Consider the following 12,774-nt stretch of genomic DNA (forward strand, 5'->3'; position numbering starts at 1 on the left):
CAATAAAACAGTTATTTCAGTATTTAAAATTACAAACTATTTTGTTGAATTTGGTACACTATTATATAAATAGTAAAACAATATTGTTTGACATTAAAATTCAAAAAATGTGCTTCTTAATTGTTGTGTTTTTTAAATAATACTTATCATAAAAATGTAAATTGTGACTTCACATACGTGTAAATGTGGTTAAATTATATTACGATGGTTATTTATTGTTTATGTTTAAGTATAAGAGAGTATTAAAATATTATTTACTTGTACTATAATGTTATAAAATATGTATTATAATAATATAGTAAAAGTCTATGTCACTCGAATTCGCTTTTTTACCGAGTACATTTATTTTTTGGGGTAATATCTTCCGGGATTTCCGTATTTTGAATCAAACACCTATCATATAAGTATACCTATTATTGTAAAAAAAAAACGTTTGTGTAATGTTATACGTAGAGTCATAGACATATGTCATATACTTATTTTAAATTTAATAATTGTACATAAACATATACATACGAGTATATACCATCAAAATAAAATCAAGAATATGATAATAAAAAAAATTTTTTTTAACGATCTCGTTAGTGTTTGTTTGAATAATTGTAAAAGAATGTCTGACAAACTTGTTGAATTAATTATAGAAAAATACGACTGAGTAAAATATGAGTACAGTTTTTTGTTTGCTTTTTGTGCGCCGGTTAATTGAATATTTAACAATCTGTTTTTATACACGAAAGTAAAATATATGTTAAAAAAAGTAAATCTAACGGTTGAGTTTCCCGTAAAATAAATATTGTAAGATTGTTATTATAATATACTGACAGTATTATCGTTATGAGAATAATAAACTAAGAATATTAATTCATTATATTATTATAATAATGCAACCCCGAGTTCTATTATCTGTACAACAGTAGTTTTACTACGTATCTATGTATATATTATAAGGTTTTAAGCTCCCTAGTCGGAGAAAATAAAAATAATAATTGTCCAAACCGGGGAGTGTTTGTATGGAAGTAGGAGAAGGTAAGTACTCCCAACAAAAAAATCGTCGGCTAGTGACAATTATAAGATTACCTCGGCCCCCTTTAACCCCTCATCATAGACGTTCTTATATTATGTACCTACGTCTTCATAACAAAAAAATTTTTGATATAATTTCCAAATACAGTAAATTCCCGTTACAACGAATACCAATACAACGAAAAATCCCGTTATAACGAAAGTCATAGACGTTCCCTGCCGAAAAGCAGGGTTTATAAAGAACTTATTCGAATTTTCGTTACAACGAAATTTCCGTTATAACGAAAAAAAAATCGGTTCCCTGGAGTTCGTTGTAACGGGATTTTACTGTGTATGGAATTGAATATATTAAAACAAACTAATGTTATATTATATTAATAAAACTAATATTTATAATTGGTTTTCTAGCTTTTATACTGTTAAGTTTAAAAGTTAATAGATTATAAATATTATGTGAAATGAAATAAAATAGCATTGGCTATACTATACATGCTAATGCTATAATATGTCCGGCGAGGTCGTAGTATAGCTACAAAAATCTTTGTATTTAAATGTATTTAGTATTTGCGTAACTAATGTCATTGTGTTTTGCGTGGTAGATCTGTCGTAGATTTAAAAAAAATTACTTTGTAGAGAAGGCAGGTTCCTACCTACCTACAGTTAGCTATTATGATGTACAGGTTATATTATGATTGCAATCTAATCGTGCAGACGGGCGAAATATTATTTATGAAAGCAAATTATATGTTTTACCAGTCGTAGCACACGTCATATTTATACATATATGTGCATATTACATAAATTCATATATTTTTAAATTCCACAAAACGATTTGTTCGTCTTCATCACGATTTCGACATTTTATCGCGGTCCCTACGAATTCGACCTTCTAAATTTAGCCACATCGTCTACGGTACGCAATTAATGTTTGCTTATATTATACGGCTATTATAGGTATACGTAATAAAAAAATAGGTATACTACGAGTAGTAATCCACGTGTCTATACGGCGTAGGTAGGTACCGCGACATATATTTAATATTTCGTATTGGAAACAAATCAACACAAATTTTCACCTTTTTCCGATACCTAGCATATTAATACAGTGAAACCTCCGCTAACGGACACCTGCCAATAGCGGACGTTTTTTAGGGAACGGGGACATTTTCACTACTTTTCAATTGGAAAACCTCCGAATAGCGGACTCTCCGAAAAACGGATATTATTTTAATAGGGAGTTTTTAAAATAATAGTAAGTCCCTAATCTTTATTTTAAAATAATACGTAATATTCACATTCGTATGTATTCTCGTATTACTATTGAGATTGCACAAAGACGGTGTACGTATAATTATAAACAGACAAAGCTTACCGATATTTCCAAACAAAAATAATTTAAAAATACATGTACATAATTTTGATTTTGATTGTAAAAATTTACTTTAAACAATAATAACTTACAATAATTTGTAAAAATATAAAAATGTAATAATTTACAATAAACAATAAGTAATAACATTATACACACATACCACTTACATTGAACATTATTATACAAATAAATTTCAAAAAATGTATCCCCTCTGAATAACGGACAAAATTTTAGTGACCGAGAGTGTTCGCTATTCAGAGGTTTCACTATAATTATTAATTGCTCTCTGTTTTATTAATATCGTGGACAGTATGTATTGTTTCTTATCGCGTATTTGTATACTGACCATCGGCGTACGCAGACCTCTTTTTCAGCGTGTGCAGAACGCATCCGCCACACGCAACCGAAAATTATTGTTTTAAGCATTGGTATAGAAAAATATACAAAATATTGATTACAAAAAGTGACCTTTTTACATAACCTATACAACAAAATGTAACTTAACGCGCCGACTGACCGGTTTTAATGACGTACTATCGTAAGGGCATAAGGTTTCCGGCGAGATTTTCAGATAAAAATAAAATCAATTTGACGTCTGTTGAGAATTACAAATCATATTTTTATTGCTTCTCGATACTATTACGCGAATTACACAATACGTCATGTACATAATTTGAATCAATTTTGGTGTAAATCTATTATACAGCCCTTCGATCAGCATTCGGAAGAAAATCGGATAACGGTTATAAATTGTATTATCTGCATAATGTTAATCCGATAGCACATTGTTATACTAATGTTTGACAATTAAATATTATATTATTAATATTTGGCGACGCTTCCGATATTATATTATAGTAATATAATATCGTGCGTATACGGCGTAAACGGATAAACAGTAGCGGGCAATGCGCGTCATTATAATATGTCGTGACGACGGCATACGATTATTATTATTATTATTAGGTAGTTTTGATAAATCTTCCGACGGGCTCGATTCTGGCGATAGATGTACTGTGTACGACGTAGTGCTGTTATCGTTGAAACGCCGAGCCGTATCGCGCCGCCGCCGATCACCGCAACAATATGATAATAATTTTATAACATTATACGCGTTTTAACACGCCGCCGCCCCGTCAGCAACCGTGTAATTTTCTAGTCTCGAGTCGTGTTTCGTGCACCCTCATCAATCAAAGCTCGTTTATGTCGCTTAAGTCGCGATCGCGGTCGACTGATATAATATAATGCATTATATTACACGAACACGCGCGCGGACGACAAACTCGCAAGTGTGTGGTCATTAAAGCCCGCGTATCTTGTAATATTATTATGCGACTACGATAGCGACGATGTTGGTGATGATAATTACAATGCATAATAATTATTGTACAGCCACGCCGAGAGTTAACGAACGGCTGGTTATTAGGACGACAGGATATGGATGGTACCTATACAACAGGCATCATACACAAATATTCGGTGGCCAAGAAGCCCGTGCAAAGCTGTAACGGTCCATATTGTTTTTTCTGAATAATTTTATGAACCCGACTAGTGAATCCGGGTCGATTTGATCGTTTCGTTGAATATTACATGTTTAAAATTACAGTTTTATAATTTTTTTTCGAACTTTATTTTTGTCCATATGAATCCTATATATATACACGTTATTTTTAAAAGACAACTAATCCGTATAATGATGTCCACTTACCGTTTCCAGAAAAATAAAATTAAAAAAAAATAATATATAAATACATATTTATTATTTGTTATGATCAAATCCGGTACTAATGAAGAGAAAATAAAATTTGAAAACGATCCGAATTATGCGCAAAATAGAATCAAATGATTTAAAACTGCTTTATCGCAGTAATGTTTGACGTTCCTTCAGACAATATTTGGCTCTCTGGCCATACAGTCGTAAACAGTACGTAGGTACTAATAACATATTTACTTTATGGTTGAGTGTATACAGTTGAATAATAAAAAAAAAAAAAACCTTCAGTATAATCAATTTTCACCGATAAATAGTTTAAGACAATATACATATCGTATAATTATGACGCTATGGAAAAAAAATACAACGCTATAGGTACAGATACAATTTTCATTTATTAACTCTACAAACAGAACGTCTGTTCCGGTGGAGCCTATTTTCACTCTCCAAATGTTACGAACACGGAGTTTTCCTGTTTTTGACGCTGATTTAAAACGTCCGTTGCACGTAAATACAGTTTTAGAGTAGGTATCACCGACGCGGCCGTCGCCGTCTCGACTCGGATCGTCATCGTTTATCGTCGCAACCACCCGAGGAGCCAAGAGAATCACAAAAAAAAAAAAAAAATCACTAGATAGTCGTCAATCCTCGGCTGGACGAATGTCACACATCACTCGCCGGTCAACGTATTATTAATATCGCGCGCGACGTGTGTGCAGTGCAGCACGCTAAGGTAAATGCATTTGTTTCAAATGTGTCTCACTCGTTATTATATGGCCAGATCAGGCCGCAAATAATATCGACCAGGAAGTCGGTTTACGCAGTGATTAACAAGTAACAACGCGTTACTATAAATATAATACGAGTGAAGCGACGAGAGTATGTGCAGTGCGTGCGTAGGCGTATACCATCATCGACTTTGAACAATATGCAAATTCAAAATATTATGCAATAAGTAACAGGGGCGCTTGTTCCTCGAAAATTGAAATCCCGCTGCTCTACAACAAATAATATGCAAATTCGGAAAGTCGTCCCGTGCACCGCCGCCGACGAAGTCGATCTGTGATAAAACACGTTGACCCGTGGTCGTATGCACGCGGCGCCGGCCCGGGGAGCTGCTCGCCGCTGCAACGAGCCGCAAATTGATCGTCGCGTTTTGAACGCGTAACGAATTGCCGGGAAGCAGAAAAATCTTCAAACACCGAGCTTGCAGCTGACTTTGGATACTGTAATATAATATAATATATTTAATGCTCAACGTCACCGCCGTCGCCGTCGTCATTACCATCGCATTTATTATACAACGTGTTTGTGTTAACACTACGGCGTGTAGCGGTATTTATGATGAATTATAAATAAAAAACGATCGTTGGTGCGGGCGTGTACATCGAATAATTAAAATAATTAGTATGCGCGTTCCGATTTTGACATCGACAGCGCAAACCATTATTTCACATTATTATGCATCGTTGTTTATTTTCGCTGAAATTGTGGCGGTACATTCACGCAACGCATGCGATAATCGGTGATTTTATTTTTAAACTTTCTTTGAACAAATGTGTTTGAAAATAAATTAATAAAAATTGACATTTAAATTTACATCATTACGATATTACTTCATTTGCTTTACGATTGCATTATATTAATAAGACGTAATATAAGTGTTGTTTAAATATTCACGTTGGACTCTCTAACGAAATTAGAAAGCATTAGTTGTATGGTTGTTTTTAGGACGTATAATACTTTATGTTTCTACCTATAGGTTAAGTGATAAATTAACAAAAACGTATTTATGTTGATGTGTGGTTGGCAGCTATTACGTCAAGTTCTCGAATCATTAGAAACAAGTAAACAGTAAAGTACCTACATAAATATTTGGTATATTGTGTTAGCATATTTTCACTAATGAACTGTTTTAAAGTAATTATTTTCGAAATGTTATGTCTTTTAATAATATATTATACTGTTATTATAGTATTATAATGTGATAACCCAACGCTGATAGACGTACCTACAACCCACGGCGTTATTATACTTATATTATGATTAATGGTCAAGTATTTTGGTGTTTTTTTTTTTCACACGGTGTAAATAATATTTAGTATATTACATATATTTGCATTTGTGTGTTTGTTCGTGTAGAATATGCTATATAATTTATATATTATACAACATAGTTATAGTTAAATAGTAAAAAATAACGATTTTCGCTTCGGATAATAATGTATACAACTTTAAAACGCGAATATCCGAGTGTCCCGAGTAGACCTTTAATACTTCTTACCTAAGGCATAGTTTTTACTCCTGTTTAGTTGATATGTAATTCAGAATTGCCAAATTGATTTTTATTTGTCCGAATTGGTTCCCGTTTGAAAAAGGTATTTTATTAAGATGAGTTTAATTGGGTCCACTTTAAATTTGTGATGTCCCTACCCCACTACTGGTCGAGTTGATTCGAGCTTTGAAGGCTACAAGTTTGTCAAGGACACACATTTCCCTTCCCAATTATACAGACTCAGGACAGTCGATTTAGGTTAGGTCAATTTGGAATATGGGGTATATAGGAGCTCGGAAACCAATTCAGTACTAGCCATTTAATTTCACAAATAGCTGAACAAACCCGTGGACCATTTATTATTTTCAAAATGTCCTGACCGATGAATGAGTATATTGTGAAATAAACAAAAAAGGTCATTTTTTTCATACTCATCGTAATATTTTAATATTACGTGATATTCGCAAATCAAACTGTATACATTATAATATTATCATGATGGTACCTACAACAGTCGTGTATAATCATTGTACATTTGTACACTATAATAATACTAAATATAATATTATAATGATGTATTGATGTGTGTTTACGATGATTTAATGATGAAACGGCTGAAATGTGATTTCTATTCAGTTTCCATGTGTCCTTTATCGAACGACTTAGAAAAATATTTTTTGAACGATGTTTGATGATGTAAGTTTGATAATTCATTGAATAATGCATTTCAGAATAATGTCATGTGTTTGAATTTGTAATATTTATTTATATGACTAAGTAATAACCCATTAAAAAAATCTTCTATTATATACGTATTATACATTGAGTGCTTAATTTAATGAACACTCATTATTTAAAAATATACTAACGTTTTTGAAAACTTTTTTTCTATTATATATATAGTTTACAATTAAAATAAAACAATTTTTTTTAATATTTTTTACTTTTTTGAATAACAACATACATTTTAAACTTTATATTCTGAAGCAAAATATTTTTTGGACTTTCAGAGTATTTTGATACATACAAAACGAAATTTAGAAGAATGCATTATAATAGTTATAAGTATTTAATGTTTGAGTAAGTGAAGTGTAGACTCTACATTTCGGTTTAATTTTCAGAAACATTTTTTTATCTTCGTACCAATTCACTCTGTTCAACTAAACTTTAAATATTTATAATTCATAAACTACAATTACAAACAATTATAACGATAAAGATGTTAAAAAAAATTGCTTTTTTTTGACTGGAAATTATGTAAAAATATTGATATTAACAACATGTTAATATATTTTGAAATAATAAGTGTTGTTCGATAAAACAAAAACTTTTACATAAAACTCTGTACATATTTAAATGGTTAAAAACACGAAAAAACGTATTTTATGTTTATTAAATAAGAACATTTTTTTGGGGGTGGGGAGGGAGGGTTCAAACTAATTAATTATATAGGTAAACTGCCAAATGTTTTACTCCGAAGAACAAAAATAATTATTACTTATACAGATTGTATAGGGCGTGTATTATGGCGTAGAACTTGATCGTTGTTGCACAAGTTTCTTCGATAAGACTCAAAGTTATTTTATTTTTAATCCTTTTAAACTCCTAGAAGTTTTTAAAGGTTTGAAACGGGATTAAATACATATTTCCGCAGAAAATAGTTGAAATATAATATTAGGTATCTTACTTAAATTGTGAACAATCTAAACTCGCAAATATCAATACAACTGAAATACAATTATATACTAAACTAATAAGTTTAATTGATTTAATAGGTTAAATATTTTAGTACCTATTAAATATCGACTTTCAGAGTTGAAAAACTTTTATGAGTTTATTATAAATTAGGTAAAGAATATCAAAGAATTTTAAACAAGATATTATATGACATTTCGTAATATTGTTAACTTGCTAAAGCTTTTCAACTCTGACAGTTAGTTTTATATAAGCGGACGTACAATAATATTGGACACAATAAATCATTAGAATTAATTATTTTAGGGCACAATATTATTTTAATTCAATTTAAATTTAAATACGTTAATTTTTATAATATCGATTAACGATGGCATATTAACATCGTTTAAACAATGTTTATTTGATCATTTATAAACAACATAAAACTTATTAAGTGATCAATGATGATTGATGATCAATATTCATTACATAACAATTATTTGGAATGAAAATACAGCAACAGACGACGTTGTACTGTAATTATCACTATAATATGACATGCGTTATAAAATGAAAATTATTTAAAGCAGTGAGTGGTAATATATCTGAATGTAACTGTAATTATAAAGCATTATGTCATATTTTACAGCTGTAACGTATAATTTGCGATGTAAAGGTGTTAAAATGAGATCGTTTTACGAAATTATCCGTCATTCGGGGAAATAATAAAAGAATACGTATTATTATAATTTATAGCAAATGTGATGGATTTCGGTAATTGCATAATAATAACGATAATTGAAGAACAATAATTATATTCGCGTTTAAAAGTACAAAACACATGAACGGATGTACACGATATTTAATCCGTGGACGAGAATAAAAAATAATCACGATAATGATTGATTCTATAAAATACTTTCAATGACATTTTATTAATCAACAATATAGAAACACATAATATATAACACAGTGTGATATAATGTTCATCCCATTTTATCTTTTAATTATTTACGCGTTTAATCCTTTTTTGACTTTTGAATTGTACTTTTAAATACTTACTTTTTTATGCACCAGTATTTTGCGGAGATAAAAGATTATACATTCTTCAAAATAAACGAGAACCATACTTTTTTCCGAACATTTTTAACTATGAGATGGTGTTTTTGAAGATTCGGAAGCATTTAAATTGAAATTCTAACAAGTAGATTCTGAATAAATAAAATATTTGAATTTACTAAATATCATAGTTCTTTAAATAATGGTTTTAAAAAAGTTATATTATTAGTTATTATTTTTTAGTATATTAACTTGGAAAATGTGTATTTACAAAGTATAAAAGTACGTTTTATAGCGTTAGAAGAAAATAGTTTTCTTCTTAACAATTAAAAATGAAAAATAGCATGGTCCACATTAAAAAAACAAAATTGATGCGTAAATCGTCGATTTTAAAGTAATCCAAGCCAGTATTATATTATTATTACAAATACGTCCGCTGAGCGTTCTTAAAAATTTAAAAATCAGAGTTTGAATGAATACATAGAAAAATGGGTGCAGGGCGAACGAGTATATTAGGTTATGTTATAGGGCATACTTATGGGTATGCCGATTTTATATACGAATACAATGTTATACTGCATACATTTATGATCATTCATCTTTCATCTTCGTTGCTCATCGCATTAGCCCGGAACGAATAAAAAAATATACAAACGAATCGCCCACCGTTTTCGAAATGATAATGTATTCAGAATGCGCTCCGCGGATATTTGGGTACTCTACGCATATAACCGTAGTAGTTGTCAGTACATAAATATATATACATATATTATATTATATGACAATGCGACATTGCGACGTCCCGGAAACGTCGTAATAGTAGCAAATATGATTTCGGAAATTTGTCGCGATATAAATTGACAGCGTAAGCGGATGGCCCGCCTGCTGTCTATACATTGACGCGACATGGGTAAAATAACAGACACCACAGTCTCTCGTCTGAATCTATTCGAATTTCAAACAGTTTTCGCCCAAAAAAATGAATGAAATTTAACACCCAGAATAAAATATCGAAAATTAGTCGTTTGACATCATAATATTATTATACTCACGCCATCGGGGTCTGGACGACTATAAAATTAATATATTATATCGTACGATACATTACAATATTGTGTTTGTTACTGCATTACATAATACATAATAATTTTAAACCCACAAAATTGATTTATCCAACGAATTTTGTTAATTTGCGAAAAGCGCTTGCTATACTAGGTATTATTATGGTTAAACAATAAGAATACTGCGGTTTTTTAAGCGAATATAATTGTTTAGATGCTTACTATAGTTTATTTCCTTATTGAAAATGTGTGTACGTAAATCAAAATATATCGAATAAACAAATCATTAAAACATAATGTTGGTAGTATGATGTATATATGATGCATATAAATACTATGAGAGTGCCTGGGGTTCATCTAAATTTTAAATTATTATTAAACAGATAAAAACTAAATTTATTGAACGTTCGTTATTTTATATATACTGAAATATCGAATGCAGTTTTAGAAAAATTTTCTAAAACAGGATTTATTTTTTCAAAAACCCCTTTTGGGATTTTAACGGAAAATCAGGAAAGCTGTAGGTAATTGCTCTGATGTATAGTAGAAGTCGAGTATATTTCATCGTTCTTTAAGCATTGTAATAGATAATAAATTAAATTTGAATTCAACTATAAATAATTTGATTATACAATAAAAAACGATTTTGAGTAAAACGGTATACATGTTTGGTAACCCAACCTAACCAAAAAATCATTTTAATATAATATTAACATTTTAACAAATGTTATTTTTAATTATTTAAAAAAAAAATTTCAAATTTTCGATTTTGACCTCTTAAAAGTACCAAATAGTTTAATCCGCAACAAGAAACTTTCACTAAAGTTGATGATAAGTCATCACACACAACAAAAAAAAAAACACATAATTGTAAAACCAACAATGTTTTGCTCAAATGAATGTAACCGTTTGACAAAAAACACCCAAGAAAATACAAGGGATACGCATTCGATAATTCAATCGAATAATTAATTAATGAATTAGGTTAGCAAGCTGATGTCGTATAATATACCGAATAAAATTACAGTATCTCGTTTATTATTGTCATTATTTCTTAAATAATTCGTAAGGCGTATTAAGACGGATAATAAAAACTTGAATAGTCTTATTGTTTTTGTTTCGTTTAATAACTACCAAGCCACACGAATAGACAATGTTACGACCACGGGTTGCGTTTCGGCGACACGCGTTAAGTAAATAATGCAGATGGGTGACCAACACCACGGTAAACTTACGGTCAACCGTGTGTAGCGAAGGGTTTCCCGACGGTACGTCACATACATAAATATTGTAATGACATGTCATAACGTCATTATAATAATGTCGTCGCCACGATAACAGAATAAAATAACCTATAAACCTACGGGTTGCCGCAGGGCCAGCAGATGCAATTCGTATAGATCTACGCACGTAATAATAATATGACTAACGTGCCGACGATAACGTCTACCATACCCCAAAGCTTTAGCACGGTTCAAAGTGACGAGTACCTCATGTTCTCAGTATTGAACTCGTTATTTTTGTTTTTATATTCAAATTTGAAATTTGAGTCATTGTTAACTAATCGTTAGTATTATCAAATTTTGCTTTGGCAAAATTATTTTATTACAATAGATTAAATTATAATATATATTTGCCTTACGTATTAAAGTAATTAAAATATTTTAGTCCGCTGTTTACCTATCGATTATAAATGTTTTATACTTTAACTTTATGTCACCGAAATCAAGACGTTGCGTTTTAACATGTTATCAGAACGACAATAAATAAACAATGTTATTATTATTCATTGTTGGAACAAATCATTAAATCCGGCTGTTTGTATTGCTCAATTTATACATTTTTATCCAAACAGAAATCGAATCTTACCGTATTGTGTCCTATGTTTCAGAAACGGTAACTTCGGTATTTGTATACCAGAACCGTTTCACTTCACTTCAAAGCCGTAACGATTTAGGCGCTATAGAAACGTTGAAAAAAAAAATAGGAATCTTTCCATTGGTAAATAATATGTTTACCTTCCTCCGGATGAGAGTGTGGTCCCTACAGCGCTGGTGAAAGTAAATAATATATTATATATATGTACAATATATATTGTACATATAGGTACTCTGTGTGTGTGTGTGTGTGTGTGAGTGTTGTACTTGCATATAAATATATATATGTAAATATTACAACGCGTAGTATTGAGAAATAGTGTGGTTAATGTCTTAGTGGTATAGAATATAAATTAAAACGCAAAAAGTTAAAAAAAAAAAATAATAAAAACCGCGAAATCGTTCACTTGATAGTGTAGGTGTCGTATGGTATCGTATCGTATCTTGAGTGTGCATCGTCATTGAGTAGAAGTACCTGTATTCAATTCGAATTTAATCATTAATTGTACACGACGATTAATGATTCTGAGTGGAGACTGAGTTGATTTGCGACTTACATTTCCAAGGATGAATAATTGTATTAATTTATGATGTATTTTTATTTTAGATTCTGAACGGAATGACGAATGATAAAATTTTACAACGATATGTGTTTTTTATTTGTTTATTCGAAATACAATCTCACCAATCATAATATTATAGTGTGTTTTTCGAGA

The 12,774-nt window shown here is 30.5% G+C and overlaps 1 protein-coding gene across 5 annotated transcripts in view; it reads right to left on the bottom strand.

Moving 5' to 3' along the window:
* The window catches only part of LOC113557091 (RNA pseudouridylate synthase domain-containing protein 2-like), a 409,393-nt gene that overhangs the window by 100,852 nt on the left and 295,767 nt on the right, over positions 1-12,774 (bottom strand). The gene's annotated exons all lie outside the window — the stretch shown is intronic.

This window comes from Rhopalosiphum maidis, chromosome 3, assembly GCF_003676215.2.
Source record: "Rhopalosiphum maidis isolate BTI-1 chromosome 3, ASM367621v3, whole genome shotgun sequence".
In the NCBI taxonomy this organism is placed as follows: Eukaryota; Metazoa; Arthropoda; class Insecta; order Hemiptera; family Aphididae; genus Rhopalosiphum; species Rhopalosiphum maidis.